Source organism: Sabethes cyaneus, chromosome 3 (genome assembly GCF_943734655.1).
Source record: "Sabethes cyaneus chromosome 3, idSabCyanKW18_F2, whole genome shotgun sequence".
Taxonomy (NCBI): Eukaryota; Metazoa; Arthropoda; class Insecta; order Diptera; family Culicidae; genus Sabethes; species Sabethes cyaneus.
The window spans coordinates 52,113,760-52,129,511 of record NC_071355.1 but is presented as its reverse complement, the minus strand read 5'-3'; the positions used below and the strand labels follow the sequence as shown (position 1 = coordinate 52,129,511).

The window sequence follows — 15,752 nt, the reverse complement described above, 5'->3', positions numbered from 1 at the left end:
CTTGTAGGCGGCGTTGACCAACGTGATCTCTTCGAGATCGGGAGCCGGCGCGCTGTTGTCGTTTGTAGGCACTCCGAGGTTAACTTCCATTGCGTTTCCTGCTGCTATATCGCCATTGAGGTGCTCATCGAAATACTACTTTCGTCGTCCACCTTGCGTTCGTTTGTGATTAGATCCCCTCCCTCGTCCCTACACATGCCAGGTTTAGATGTGTGGCCCTTACGAGTTTGGTTCACTTTCTCGTAAAACTTGCGCGTGTCATTAGCCCGGAATAGTATAGTTCCTACTCCTCACGATCTCTGTCCTCCTTCTGGCGCTTTTTCCTCCTCAGGATCGTGGTTAACTCATTGCGCGCTCGTCGATACTTGGCCAAGTTTTCTCTCTTGGATATGCTTAGATAGTTTTTCCAAACGCTTTTTTCTCTCTTTATCGCTTGTTGGCATTCCCCGTCAAACCAATCATTTCGTGCACTCAAGGTTTCCACTCCTAGGACCGCGGTTACGGCCTCGTTGATGGTCGAGCGTATCATACTCCATCCGTTTTCGAGGGTTGAAGGATCTAGCTCCACAGAGGAAGGAAGAGCTTCATCCAGTACGCGCGCGTAGTTTTCGGCGGCAACTGGCGGATTGTTAAGCTGCCGAATGTTTAACAGAGGAGGGCGGCTTTGTCGCGAGGTATAAACCGTCGATAGTTTTACAATAGTGCAAGTGTACTGTTACTAGGTAATGGTCTGAGTCGGTATCCGCACCCCGTAGGGAGCGTACGGTGGTGATGTTTGAGAAATACCGGCCCTCAATGAGAATATGGTCGATTTGGTTCGAAGTTGATATCCCGTCGTGAGCAGCTGTCGTACGTTGCCTCCAGCTGCGCATAGAACGTTTCCTTCTCGTCGTCGGGTCTACCTTCGTGTGGACAATGCACGTTTATGACGTGCCCAATGACACGAATGTTCCGAGTAAAATTTTCTTGACTTTTTAGCTTTTAGGGCTTAGATAGGTAGCCGTACCTAGGCCTACGCTACCGAGTCTCGTGATGGGACTGCCATCTTAAAATGTCGAGACACACTATGCCTCTTTCCCTATTGGGATACGACCTTAGTTTCCACCGGGGTTGGTGACCCGATCTCCGCTAAGGTTGCTCGTATTCCGGCTGGTACCACGTGGGGGTAGGGATAGGACTTGCTGGAGAAGGGGCTTAGGACCACCATGGGGACTGTTTTACGCATTATCCAACCATTTACCAATCAAACACTTGTCTTAGGATAACTTACATTTAATACCGCCATTGAGATGCCCACCGGAGAGCTGCTTCCACCTACAGAGACTATAGATTACAGAGGCGTCGAGACTCAAAATCAAAATCCGCTAAATTTTGAACGAAAGCGGAGAGTTACCTTTATTTATGATGGTACTCTCCGTTTTGTTTCAAAATTTAGCGGATTTTGAGTGTCTCGGTGCTTCTGTAATCTATAGTCTCTGTACTTCCACCTGTCGACCACCTCGCGCTCATTTGTGACCAGGTTATTTATTTTAAGAAATCATTTAAAAGCAGCGAATGATAAGCCAAAATCGAACAACGCGTAGGCAGTGTTGATTATACCGACCGTAGTTAACTCCTCGTGCATCTCGATGAAAAAAATTTATCGAATCCATGCCGAATTCAGTAGCCGTCTCCACATTACTCGGTCTTGAGCTGCCACTCTCCAGTCGCCCCTAACACCCACTGTTCTAGCACCCTCGTCAACAGCGCTCATCCAACGGGTACGGGGTCTGCCTCGAAGTCGTCGGCCTCTGTCGGGTTCTCTGCTAAATGTTGTTTTCGCTGGTCTCTCATTCGGCATCCTTGCTACGTGGCCAGCCCACTGTAGCCTGCCGTATTTTAGTCGCTTCACAATATCCGCATCTTTGTACGCTTGGTATATATCATGATTCATGCGCCTGCGCCACACTCCTTCGTCTAATATGCCGCCAAGAATTGATCGTAGGATCTTACGCTCGAAAACGCCAAGAACTCGTCGGTCGCTCTCTTTCAACGTCCACGCTTCGTGGCCGTAGAGTACCAGCGTCTTGTAGAGCGAAAGTTTTGTACGGAGTTGTAGGCTACGGGACCTCAGCTGGCTACGTAATCCGTAGAAGGCCCTGTTGGTAACCGCTATCCGCCTTTTTACTTCACGGCTCACATCGTTGTCACATGTCACTAACGTACCAAGGTAAACAAATTCGTTGACCACTTCAAAAGTATCTCCATCTATCACCCCTGCAGTTCCAACACCCGAAGGGCTACCATGCTTTCTACCAGCCACCATATACTTTGTTTTGGTAGAATTTATGATAAGCCCTATCCTCGCAGCTTCCTCCTTAAGATGCATGTACGCTTATTCCACAGCTCTACGGTTAACACCGATGCTATCGATGTCGTCCGCGAACCCTAGGAGCATATGAGATTTCGTGATGATGGTACCGCTTCTCTGCACGCCGGCCCTTCGAATAGCACCTTCCAATGCAATGTTGAAACCATTTAACGTCACAAACGAGTCCGAAGTCTCACCCGCTATCCTGACGCTTGATTTTGAACCATCAAGGGTAGCACGTATCAGCCTAATCAGTTTTGTTGGAAAACCAAGTTCAAGCATAATCTGCCACAGCTCGTTTCGTTTAACTGAATCGTACGCCGCCTTGAAGTCTATAAACAGATGATCAGTCTGCAAGTTGAATTGCCGGAATTTATCGAGGATCTGTCGCAAGGTAAACATTTGGTCCGTCGTGGAGCGTCTCTCTCAAAAACCGCACTGGTATTCGCCAACAAAGGTTTCCTGTAACGGCCTCAGTCTGAGAAACAGGATGCGGGAGAGATTTTTGTATGCAGAATTGAGGAGAGTAATACCTCGATAATTGCTGCATTCGAGCCGAAGGCCCTTTTTGTAAATTGGGCATATGAGACCTTCCAACCAGTCAGTAGGTAAATGCTACTCAGTCCATACCTTTAGTATAACCTAATGGATACCTTTGAACCATAGAGGCGCTGGACAAAAGGAGACTGTAAAATCCACTTATCAAAACGTGTCGCTATCTTGATAAGTGGATTTTGCAGTCTCCTTTTGTCCAGCGCCTCTATGGTTCAAAGGTACAAGTACCAGCGAACCACATGCCCTGGCGGGTGTTGTGGGTTCGAATCCGGTTAGAATCTCAGATTATAGCTTGGTTCGACTCATGCACCTTCCAGCATTGGACAAAAGGTAGGAGTCAAAATGACTACTTGTCAAGCGTAGCTACCAATATCCCCCCCTTCTTTCCTTTCCGCTCTTCCCCTCCTTCACCAAAAATTTTCATTTCTTTCCCCTACCGTTCCTTCATCAATTGTAGAACCATCGTTTCAAAAAATCTGAAAATCGATGTTAACTTCTGAATCTTCTGCTTGAAAACTTGCGGGGTATCAGTCGATGAACGCGGGAGAAAATATTGACTGCAGGAAAATGGCAACAAATCTCATCATATCATCACGAAATCGATCCGTGCTGCGTGCTGCCTAACGAAAGAACCAGGCAATCAAATTTGTAGTATACAGTTCATAAAATCGCCTAAATGATGAGTTGTTTATTAACATGAACTCTTTACACACACACACAAAGTATCATTAAATTCTGTGAAGGTCATGCCAACCTTTGGTCGAGTTGACATGAAATCCGTCTTTGGTAACATTAATGCATGAAAGCTTTTAACAGTGATGCAAATAAAAATTATTATCAAATTTTTATTATCGCTTAGATACCCCCCTCTCCTTTAGTTTCACTAATGAATAATATTTTTAGGGTTGCTACTCAAGTTTCTACTATTAAACAAAATGTATTTGATTTCAAATCTATTTGTATAAGAGGCTTGTCTGTACCGAAAACCAGGTCTCTGACATAACGCCATAAGAGGCTTATCGGTAACTAGCAATGGACTGTATTCTCAGTCACCTCACTGGCTGGACTGCTTGATTGCTCAACTAGCATACTAGACTACTCAACTGGACTGGTCGATTAGACTGCTCGATTTGATTGCTCGACTGGACTGCTTAAATGTACTGCTCGACTCAACTGTTCGATTCGACTGCTCGACTCAACTGCTTGATTGGACAGATCGACTTGACTGCTCGACTGAACAGCTCGATTTAATTGCTAGAGTGAACTACTCGACTTAACTACTCGATTCGACTGCTTGACATATTTGCTTGATTTACTACTCGGCTTAACTACTCGATGAAACTGTTCGACTGGACTACTCGATTGAACTGCTCGACTTTACTGCACGATTGAACTGCACGACTGGTCTGTTCGATTCGACTGCTCGATTGGACTGCTTGACTGAACAGCTTGATTCATCTGCTGGACTAGACTAGAGTCGACTCAACTGTTCGAGTTAACTGCTCGACTGAATCGCTTGATCCAACTGCTCGACTAGACTAGAGTTGACTCAACTGCTCGATTGGACTACTCGAATCAACTGCTCGACTGGACTACTCGACTCAACTGCTCAATTAAACTGTTCGACAAGACTGCTCGATTCTATTGCTCGACTCAACTGTTCGACTTATCTGCTCGACTGAACCGCTTGACCCGACTGCACGACTTGACTGCTTGACTAAACTGTTCGATTCAAGTGCTCGACTCAACTGCTCGACCAGACTACACGATTCAACTGCTCGACCAGACTACACGATTCAACTGCTCGATTAAACTACTTGACTCGACTGCTTGATTCAGCTGCTCGACTCAACTGTTCGACTTAACTGCTCGACTGAACCGCTTGACCCGACTGCACGACTAGACTGCTTGACTGGTCAACTCGATTGCTTGTCGCTATATCATATGGTCGGTGTTAAATCGGACCGAACCAAGTCGCAAAATTTTACAAAATGAGTTAATGACAGCAAACGATCAAGAATTTTCTAAGCTACATTTTACTCTAATCAGACTGCATGAATGTTGCGAACAGCCTGTGAGTTAGAAGATGATTTCGAAGTCAGAATTTTGTCACTCGGTTTTGTCTGACTTAACACTGACCATATGAATCGATTCGCAGCAGACAATGGACACAAAAGAGCCATTTTGCCCACCTATAGAATCAGCATAGTGGAGATAATGTTTTTATTCAGTTAGATAAAATCCAATGCAAGCATGAAAACTATTTGTTTTTGTTTCCGACTTTTATGTACAACATCTTAGAGCTATATTATGCAATATAGAATCCAAAGAACTAATACAAAGATTAAACATCTTCGCAAACACGGTCAATGGAATGTATCCGCAGTTTTCTGAATTCTGAACAGACATTTAAATTTTCCGGATCGTAAGATTCGGACTCAACTAGTGATAAATAAAGACGATAGCAGGGTTATTAGATTTGTATTTCGCTACATTTTGCTAAGCTAGGAGTTCTGCGATTTAGAACCGGCTTACAATCCGAACGAACCGATTATTGCCGGATTTTATATAGACTTATGCCAAAGCAGGGCTGCGACAAATTTATTTCGGTCGTATTGGCACATTTCATATTTTGACTGTGTACGTTATTTTATTATTAACAGGTAGGATGTCTACAGTTGGACACGTTTTGAACATTAAAACAGATAATGTTTTTCACGCCTATTTTCGGAAGCTCAAAGCAATGCGAAACAAAACAAAGCAATGTCAATGTGCTGTAGAAAACAATATCCGTCCGTTCCGAACGACACTTTTGATTGGTTAATCGGAGCTAAGCAAAGAAACTATTCATTTGATTGAAGTTGCTGTGAAGGTACACGTTATGTGTTGTTACTATACTGTAACATTGCCAATAACTGATGGAAAGTGAACATCATGTTTAATACCACAGCGCGCAGGTCTCTCACGTTTCACGCTTTTGCCTTTGGTTCTGCTGCCTTCGCTTACCATAGCATTCAGTTTTCGTTAATGTTTGGGACAGAAGGTAGGTAGCAAAGCAAAATTAGAATGCATCTACACGCAAAGGATACCACAGTTGCTTAATTACGTAACACAAATACGAAGTTCCCACTGCTGACCCGATTTTACCTCTACTTATTCAGGTTAAATGAATTAAATTAACGTACCCAGCTGTGTGCGCTATTCGATTTCGCCTGTAAAATAAATTGGGTGAATCAAATTTGTTGGAAATCAACATTATGCTGGTTTGTGATACAACAAGACTTGGTGAAAAATGCATTCACCAGCACATTTTTATTGTTTCCACACTCCTCGGTTGTCCCTCCTACACGCCACTGACATCGGACTCGAGTCCCGATCAGGTCAAGGACCTTTGCAGGTTCGAAACTTTCGCGATCCGCACACTGAAGTACATATGTCAAACAACTCACAGAAAATATTGAGTTCCTACTAGTAAGTAGATCCTGAACGTTGCTTTTTAAAATCATTCGACTAAGAATCAAGCTTTATGAGAACCAAATAGAATGATTCATTGTCGCGATATGTTTACTACTGTAGTTAGCGTATCCTAGCAACCTTGCATAGTAAGGAAATAAAGAGATAGATTAATGCATTTTACTTACTTTCGCTACTCGTCTGAGTCATGTACTATTCGAAAAGAGTTTGTATTTCATATCTTCGAAGTCACAACTGGCAATGACTAATCACTGGACAGCACAAGAGGAAACACCACAACCAGCAAGCAACAACTGCAAACAGCTCATTTTCTTTGTTCTGCATCATAGGTAGTTAATCACAGATCTTTCCTCAGCTTTCCTACTTTTTCTCCTTATAACAATCGTTCGTTACACAAAGTTCACCAAAACGGTAGGTACAGTTACTGCGCCATCGGATTTTTCCGTATAAATTTAAGCATCAAATTAGCTGAATTGTGTCAAAAATCTCCACGCGCGAAACGAAATCTTTCTTTACTTCGAACCTCTACGACGCCTCCAGCCAGCACCCAACAATAACTCCTGCGTCTAACTTCACTGACTATCTCATGTATTACAAATCGGAAAAGCAACACCATCGACGGACGACCGCCAGTCGCTGTTGCTTTATGACGACGCGACGCACGCGAGTACAAGCGAACTTTGAACAGCTGATTCCGTTCCGGACGCTCGGTGCGGATGTACTGAACAGTCATCGTACGGGTACGTTGGTCGGCACTGGCTGTGGCATCATTGATTGCTGAGACGATCTCCCCATCGCGCCCCGTCGCGTCGCCTCGTTACCCGGCAATCCCATAAGCTCTACGCGAACGAACGAGCGGAGTTTGCTGCTGCTGCTGCTCTTGCTGCTGTGCTGTTTGGAGTTGATGACCTATTCGCGGAAAATTGCTTGGTAATAATCATCGTTGCAAGACGCGAGAGTCGATTGCTCAACCATCAGAAGCAACACGCGAGAAGAGCGATCGGGAGAGAGGTTTGTTTTGCTTCGCTCGATTGTTTTGCGTAGTATTTTTTATTTAATATATCAGGGTTGTATGCTGCTTCTGCGGTTAAACTCCATCGAGGGTTTGCTTGTTCACAAATCTAGCATTAGTATTTAAAAGGTCGCATAATGCATGCAAAAGGATTGATTATGCGATCTTCTGAAAACTAAAGCCAGAAATCAAAATACCAAGGATAAAAGTAAAAAGTTTAAATTTAAAATTATTCTTTTATTGTAATAAGTTATTAATTTGAATTATTTTAAATTATAGTTATAAATTATTAGGAATATTATTGAAACTTTGTATTTTTAACCTTGGTATTTGACTTTTTAATTAGGCCATTGCAAATTATTTTAAAAGTTTTTGTCTACCCGCCCTTCATAATTGGCTCTAAAAATTGGGGGATGGTAAACTTGAGTAAAAATTTTTTGTATAAAATTTATTATTTGTGGGTTTTACAGCCTAACGAACTCAAAAAAAGAGTTTACGGAGTGTTAACGCTTCTAGTACAAAACAAAGGTGGAAGTACAAATAATGTAATTTTCGAAAATCGGCAAAAAATTTTGTTTTCGATTTTGACTCTATTTCGGAAGGTTTTTCATGGAAAATAATAACGTATGTATGAAGAGCAAGAATAGATTCGGGTTTCACGATTGAACTTCAAGTAAAAATTGCTAAAAATCTTATTTTTTTTGCGTGATTAAAAAAATCTCTTTGTTTCCCCCCCCCCCCTCTTTCAGTTGCCCAGCATCCGAAGGACAAAAACTTTAAAAAATATTTGTAATGGCCTTATGCATGCACAAATATCTGTATTTGTGGCAGCTCTGCTCCTAAGTTTAGACTTTGAATCTTTGCAATGTGAGCTTTGATTTTTGAATATTGACTTGACTTTTAACGTCTGCCTTTTAACATTTTTAACTCTTTGACTTTTGTTTTTCTGACTATTGTTTATTTTTTTAGGGGGAATTTTCGACGTTTTGACTTTTGATTCCAAAGCTGGCTTATAACGTTCGCTTTTTTATTTTGATTTCTGACTTTTTAAATTTTAACTTCGAAGTTTGACTTTTGAATTCAATATTTTTGCTTTGATGCTTCAATTTTTGATTTTTTGCATTTGATTTTTGACTTCTCAGTTTTCATGTTTGATTGTTTACATTTGTCTTTCAAGTACATTTTTTTTTGTTTGACTTTTGTGTTTTCAATATCGGAATTCTGACTTATCAGTCCAAATTTTGACATCGAGTTTTCGTTGTCCAGTCAGTAAAACGAATCAGAATGAATTTCTCATTCGGTGGTTTGATTACAACAGAAGGACAAAGTGGCATTTGTTTCTAAAAATAACTTAACCCGCCAGTGTTAGAGGAGTTTGGAATTCGTCGCACACTTGATAGGGAGGTTGTGGAGTATTTTATCCAGTCCGCAGTGGTTCAATGGTTCACCAATATCTGCGATTCAGGACCTGAGAGGAGAAGTTGAGTTTGAATCCGATTACAATTAGCTCCCATTATAGCTTGATTTGATCAGCGGATTCCCCAGCTTGGGTTAAGAGGAACGGTACTCATTCTTAATAAAGCATTGCTGAATGACCCTCCCTTACCTTATTTTCCCCCTTTTCCCCTTCAAGCCCTGGATGCACAATCAACATCTCTGTTTCATTACTTTCTTCTACCGATCCCTCCGTCGATTGTAACAATACTGCAGTTATAAATAAACCCATTTTAGGTTAAATTCCAATTCCAATTTCAGTTCAAGTTTTAATCTTATTTCATGTTCAATCTCATTAGCCATTGTCGAACACTATTCGTAATGTAACTCGAAAGTTTGGCGTTTTTAACCTAATCGGCCCGGCCGGTAGTTTTACAATAAGTAAAGTAATAACGAAAATATAACCATTCTACAATTACTTGATTTCAAAATACTTGATACAGGACAAAAATGCTTTTGAAAGGTCGGTTCCCCACCTTCTATTTGTTCGGACACGATACAGCAGTTCCATGACCCCGCACTCCATTTCTTTCAATCGGCGCTTCATATCCGGGAATAGCTGGGTTTGCAGTCTTCGCTTCTGTCTATATCGTTCCACGTTTTGATGGGACCCCTGCTCCAGCATCGACGCCTGCGCTGCATACTTACTTCTTGTCGTTATCTCGACTCCTCTCAGCGAACCCAATAGCACCTTCCGCTGCGCTGTTGATGGCTGCTTTAACGCTATTTCAGCCGTCCTTGAGAGGGGCTTCGTTTAGTTCTCCCACACCCGACAGCGCAGCCTCAAGGCATTGCGCGTACTCAGTAGCGACTTCAGGTAACTTGAGTCGTTCTAAATTGTATCGTGGCTGGCGACAGCTGGGAAAGAGCAACGGAGCTTATCAATATAGTCAGACTGATAGTCAGGATATGGAATACAGGAGTGAAAGGAGGAAGTAATATGCCCAAGAAGGGTGATAAATTGGAATGTGAGAACTATCGATCGATCACCATTCTCAAAGTCGCCTATAAAGTGCTTTCTCAGATCATCTTTCGCCGATATTATCGTGCAAGTTTTGCGGACGGACGATCGACAACGGATCAGCGACAGATCCTCCGAAACTCTATACGCACCACCTATTCATAGATTTCAAGGCCGCTTACGATACTGTCGACCGTGAAGAGCAATGGAAAACTTTGGACGAAAATGGCTTTTCCGGAAAGCTGACCGATTAAGGCCACGATGGATGGTGATGGTGTACAGTGCTGTGTGAGGATATCGGGCGCGTTATCAAGCCTGTTTGAAGCACGCAGAGCACTTCAACTTCGACAAGGCGATGGTATTTCCTGTTTTGTTCAACTAGAAGGTGTTATGAAACGGGGCGCGACCATCAATAAATCTAGTAGGGATGGGAACTATCATTAATAATCGTTGATAAATGTCAGTAAATATCAGTAATTTTACCCGTCTGGGAATTGAATCAAAAAAATAAGAAATTGTAATATTATAACTGCGTTATTCAGTGTAAGTTTACTTTGTAATTTACTACATGGGGGTCACGATCTTAGAACCTCTTTGAACTTACTAGAGGCAGATCAAGCGAAAATGGAGTTAGGCTGCCGAGCACATGGGCAAACAACTGATATAAAAGAAATTGTAGAGGGATAACAGCTCCAGCTCGATACGTTCAAAAATAAAACGTATGAAAATAAAAAAGAATTAAAGTATTTTTTTATTGATAAGTTCTCCTTTTTCAGTTTCTCCTTTTTCATGTTGTTTATGCATTCTGTTTTTTTTTATTTCAGCTATACCTAAACTACAACCCTTTTAGATCTACCTTATTCCTCTCATTTCATTTTGGCCCTTCTCGCACATTATCTCTCTTACGGCGGGTTACACCGCGGACCGCGCGTGCAAGTTTAGGGAGAATTTTATCCAATCGACGGCGAGGGCAGATCCGATAATGATGATGACTTTCAATGATCGCCGCCCCTTACCGCACCGCACCCGGCTGTGTACTGAACAACACGCTGCTGCTAGGTGCGTGTCTTGATGATTGCTCGGTGCACATGTACCTACATAGGTACTTTGTTTGCATCATGGTGCGGTGGAAGTAGCAGCATATTTCACCACGTTCGTCGAGGGAAGATAGAGGAGAGATTAATCTAGCATAAGGTGGCTGGTTGGCTACGACAAGTTTCTCAATGGGAGGTCTTTCCCATTCGTATCTGTATACGGCGTGCAGCTGCAGTCAGCTGGTATAGATTTTGTTCCGATGCGGAATTAGTTGTGCAATGTTTATTAAATAAACAAATTTTGTACTTACTAAAATGTCAACATGGGAACGATGTTGTGGATTTGGTGATGAATCAGGTTTTATCATTCATCCGTATAATACACTTGGAAGTAAATTTCCGAATAATAAAACCGCAGATACCTATAGGCAGGTTATGTTTGCAAAAACACGCAACCTTGACCTTAAAAGATAAACCAAGTAGAACCTAATGGACGAAAAAGTTGTCCGCAGATAATGAGCGAAGACCAGCAGTAGCTCGAAACGTCCGGACTAACTGGTATTTAAAAATCTTCATACTTATTTTGCCGAAAAACGTCGATTAAATCGAACAACCATTGCGGTGGCGGCGATTATCTGAAATCAACACCTTAAATAGTTAGTAAGCATTGCTTATTTGCAGATGGCGCATCAATAACTATTTGCAGCTGGAACTCTGAACGAGAATACACTGTCGCAACTGTCAAGCATTTGTTTTGTTTTGATCGAAGCTTTCGAGATGCTGGCATTTGAGTTCTATTTGTAGTATCGTACCTATATATATATATATATATATATATATATATATATATATATATATATATATATATATATATAGGTACGATACTACAAATAGAACTCAAATGCCAGCATCTCGAAAGCTTCGATCAAAACAAAACAAATGCTTGACAGTTGCGACAGTGTATTCTCGTTCAGAGTTCCAGCTGCAAATAGTTATTGATGCGCCATCTGCAAATAAGCAATGCTTACTAACTATTTAAGGTGTTGATTTCAGATAATCGCCGCCACCGCAATGGTTGTTCGATTTAATCGACGTTTTTCGGCAAAATAAGTATGAAGATTTTTAAATACCAGTTAGTCCGGACGTTTCGAGCTACTGCTGGTCTTCGCTCATTATCTGCGGACAACTTTTTCGTCCATTAGGTTCTACTTGGTTTATCTTTTAAGGTCAAGGTTGCGTGTTTTTGCAAACATAACCTGCCTATAGGTATCTGCGGTTTTATTATTCGGAATATATATATATATATATATATATATATATATATATATATATATATATATATATATATATATATATATATATATATATATATATATATATATATATATATATATATAGGTACGATACTACAATATATATATATATATATATATCATTATTACTTTGATTGTATAACTCTCTCTCTCTTTTATATTGTCTTTGGCAACCCTGTCACAACGAGTGAAATGCCAACTGTTAAATAAAGGACATTTTAGTTTCTGCTACCAACGAGACGTGACGTGTATTTAATAATCCAAAAACGATCCGAAGCAACGCGATTCCACACTATTGTTTTGGCAATCACCAAGAAAGCCAAAGTAAATCTTATTTCCGTCTTAGAAAAGGCCAAGCGCTGTAAATATTTATCACTGTAGCTTATTTTTATTTTGAAAACAAGAGTAAAAATAAATAGATGATCCATGATCCCTGTGGGCGAAAGTTTGGCATTTCTGAAAGACAGGCATTTCTGAAGAAAATGATATGATTGAATCATTTTTCGCTAACTCCATTCAAGAATGCAGAATGAAAGAACCGAGGGTAATTAAACATTTCAAACACAATATGTAAATTTGATACTAGCATAATTAATGTTTTCAGTTTGCTGACCGATTATTAGTAACAGTTGCGTTCGCTATAAGACCAACGTACAAATCCTGACAGTATTCCTACCCTGCTAACTCGCTCTTTAGACTCGATACTGATTATCGAAATAGTTTGTACAATGTTATAAAAACCCAAAAGGCCTGCAGATACAAACTTAGAAACCGCTTCGCTGTCAGCTGCTTGTTTCAAATCAAACGAATAAACTTGCTTAAATGGTTTTAAACGAAACAAACGAGTCGCTTAAAGAATGACGTCAAGGTTCCAAACAAATGCAAATTAATATAGTAGGGCGGGGCATAAGTGCGATGTTCGCAGTTGTCATCAATTTTCGCGAGATATAAAGAAGGACAGCAATAAAATATATTTTATAGTGATGCAGCTACTCAATGTCTTTACATTCAACTATAAATCGTCTGGAACAATAGTGTTATTGAAAATAAATTCTTCATTCTTCTGAACAAGTGCCGATTCGCACTTTTACCCCACTAGCGGGGCAAAAATGCGAATACCGCGGGGCAAAAGTGCGAAGCTCGAATCCATGAAATTAGCACTGCAGTAGCAAACAAAACTATATTATCTTCAATCTGCGGTATGTTTTGGTAAGGAATATTCTCAATTTACACCTTTCCTATTTTGCGCTGGTGTATTGCAGCCTCCGACAGATCGAAACTTTCCCAAACGTTTGTTTTTTGTTTCATCAGCGGAAAAACATTGTTTTCCTTCGACCAACATCTGTAGAGCACACAGTTTTCTGCAGATCTTCCATTTCTAGTATCTGTAATATAGTGCCAAAAGCTATATATAATTAGCTATGCATTTTTGCCTCGTCCATGAATCACAATTTTGCCCCGTCCGTGAATCGCACTTTTACCCCGCTAGGCGCTTGACGGGGTTTGATTAAATTATGGAACAGCGAAATATATTTTGTAAATTCTTTTCACCGTATTTTCAAAACAGAAATGTGAGTAATGTAAAATGCTGCTACAAATTTTCAACAAGTAATATCCTCCTGTTGATATCGTATTACCCGTATAACAAAAAAATACATCAAAACCGCCCTAAAATAACATTTGTACATAACTCAGCAACTATGCTTCGTAAGCAACCAAAGTTTCTGTTAGTTTCAAGCTATCAAAGTAGTCACCCATTAATGCCAATGTAGTCAATTTACTCGGAATCTGCACCGATAAATCATTAAATCGCACTTTTACCCCTCCTTACTCTACAACAAATGTAAAAATGTAGTTTCAACCACATTTATGGTTGTTTTACGCACAAACAAAAATTTCATTTTCTTTCAAACTGATATGTATGATTGAAATGAAAATATTTATTGGTATATCGAAAACTCATTTTTACAATGCTTTACTTTTAATTCAAAACTGTTATTTTCTTGATTCAAATAGAATTTCGTTTTGAAACAAAAATATTTTTAGGTTGTTATAAAAATTTCGTTTGAAACAAATTGGAATTTTTTCGCACCGTGATAGAAACGAACCCTTTCCCCGAACAACCCTGTTGAGGATCGCGGCTATAACGCTGATACACGAACAGCACCGCGCGCAGTGCTTTACAAGTCGCAAGGACTTGCATAGTGTCGTCGTCCCGTCAGTAAAATGAGTTAGATTCTCGATCCAAGAATCGAACTTTTACCCCGTCAGTAAATCGAACTGTTGCCCCGCAAGGCGCTTGACGGGGTTTGATTAAATTATGGAAAAGCGAATTATATTTTGTAAATTCTTCTTACCGAAATTTCAAGAGAGATATCTGAGCGATGTAAAACGCTGCTATAATTTGTCAACAAGTAATATCCTCCTGTTGATATCGTATTTGCCGTACAACGAAATATTACATCAAAACCGTTCTAAAATAACTTTTGCCCATAACTTAGCAACTATGCTACGTAAACAACAAATTTTTATGAGAGATTTAAGCTGTCAAAGTACTCACTCATCCATGCCAATGTAGTCAATTTACTCGGAATCCGCACTGATAAATCATTGAATCGCACTTTTACCCTCATCGCACTTTTACCCCTCCTTACTCTAAACAGGCTGCAGCAAAATCCCTCAGAAATGCTTTTGGTCCTCCAACGACTCGTCGGTATTATCTGGAAACGATGAAATTCGCTGCAGGAATTTATCGTGCGTACTGATGCATTAGAAAGTACTGTCGCATGAAAGTTACAGTTATAACAAAAATATTCAATTGGGAACATGGTTGAACAACATAAAATCAATAAATGGACTTATTGTGCCATGCCAAATCGGGTTTGTTCTATGGATTTCCGAATTACGGCATTTCTCAGAAGATGGAAAAGAATGATCCTTTGGAATTTAACTTCCTAGATATTGTAAAAAAGCGACAAGGCTTTCCCGTCCAATAGGTAAAGATTTGTTCGTTTCGATCAAACCTAGACCAATTTGATGTCCTGAAAGTAAACAATGTTGTGAAAGTTTAAAATTGCATTTCCTCTACGGTCAATTTTATAATTTGAACATTGCAGCTAGTCCAAATTGATGTCCTGAACGTAAAATGCGCTCACAGAAAAGAGCAACCATCCCTTCTCCTCAACCGATTGTATCGATAATTCTAAGAATATATTCGAAACTGAAGAATTGTATGATCTACCACGGGGAATACTGATGCATGAGATGTGACGTAGCAATTCTTCAAGCGAAGAATCTTAGAATCGCTCAAAGCTCTGTGCCAGGTAGTTGCTGGCATATCTTTACATACTTTTGGCTGTATTGCTATAATGTATGAAAATAACCAAAAAGCAATATGCTAAGAAATCTTCTTTTAAGCTACAGAGAATATTAGTTAATTAATGATCTTTTCACTGGCATTATGTTGAACTGATGTTAGTTGAGAAATATATCTTAAATCAATCTGTCATAATGAAGCGTAGTTTCAGCAATATTTGAAGAAATAGACAAATACGAATCA

The 15,752-nt window shown here is 40.3% G+C and overlaps 1 protein-coding gene across 1 annotated transcript in view; it reads right to left on the bottom strand.

Annotated features, from left to right (window-relative positions):
* Positions 1-6,924, bottom strand: part of LOC128744462 (ATP-binding cassette subfamily G member 4-like) — a 79,910-nt gene extending 72,986 nt beyond the window's left edge. The window contains exon 1 of the mRNA XM_053841493.1: positions 6,547-6,924. The gene's annotated coding sequence lies outside the window, so the exon portion shown is untranslated. The remainder of the gene's footprint in view (positions 1-6,546) is intronic.
* Between the last annotated feature and the right edge of the window lie 8,828 nt (positions 6,925-15,752).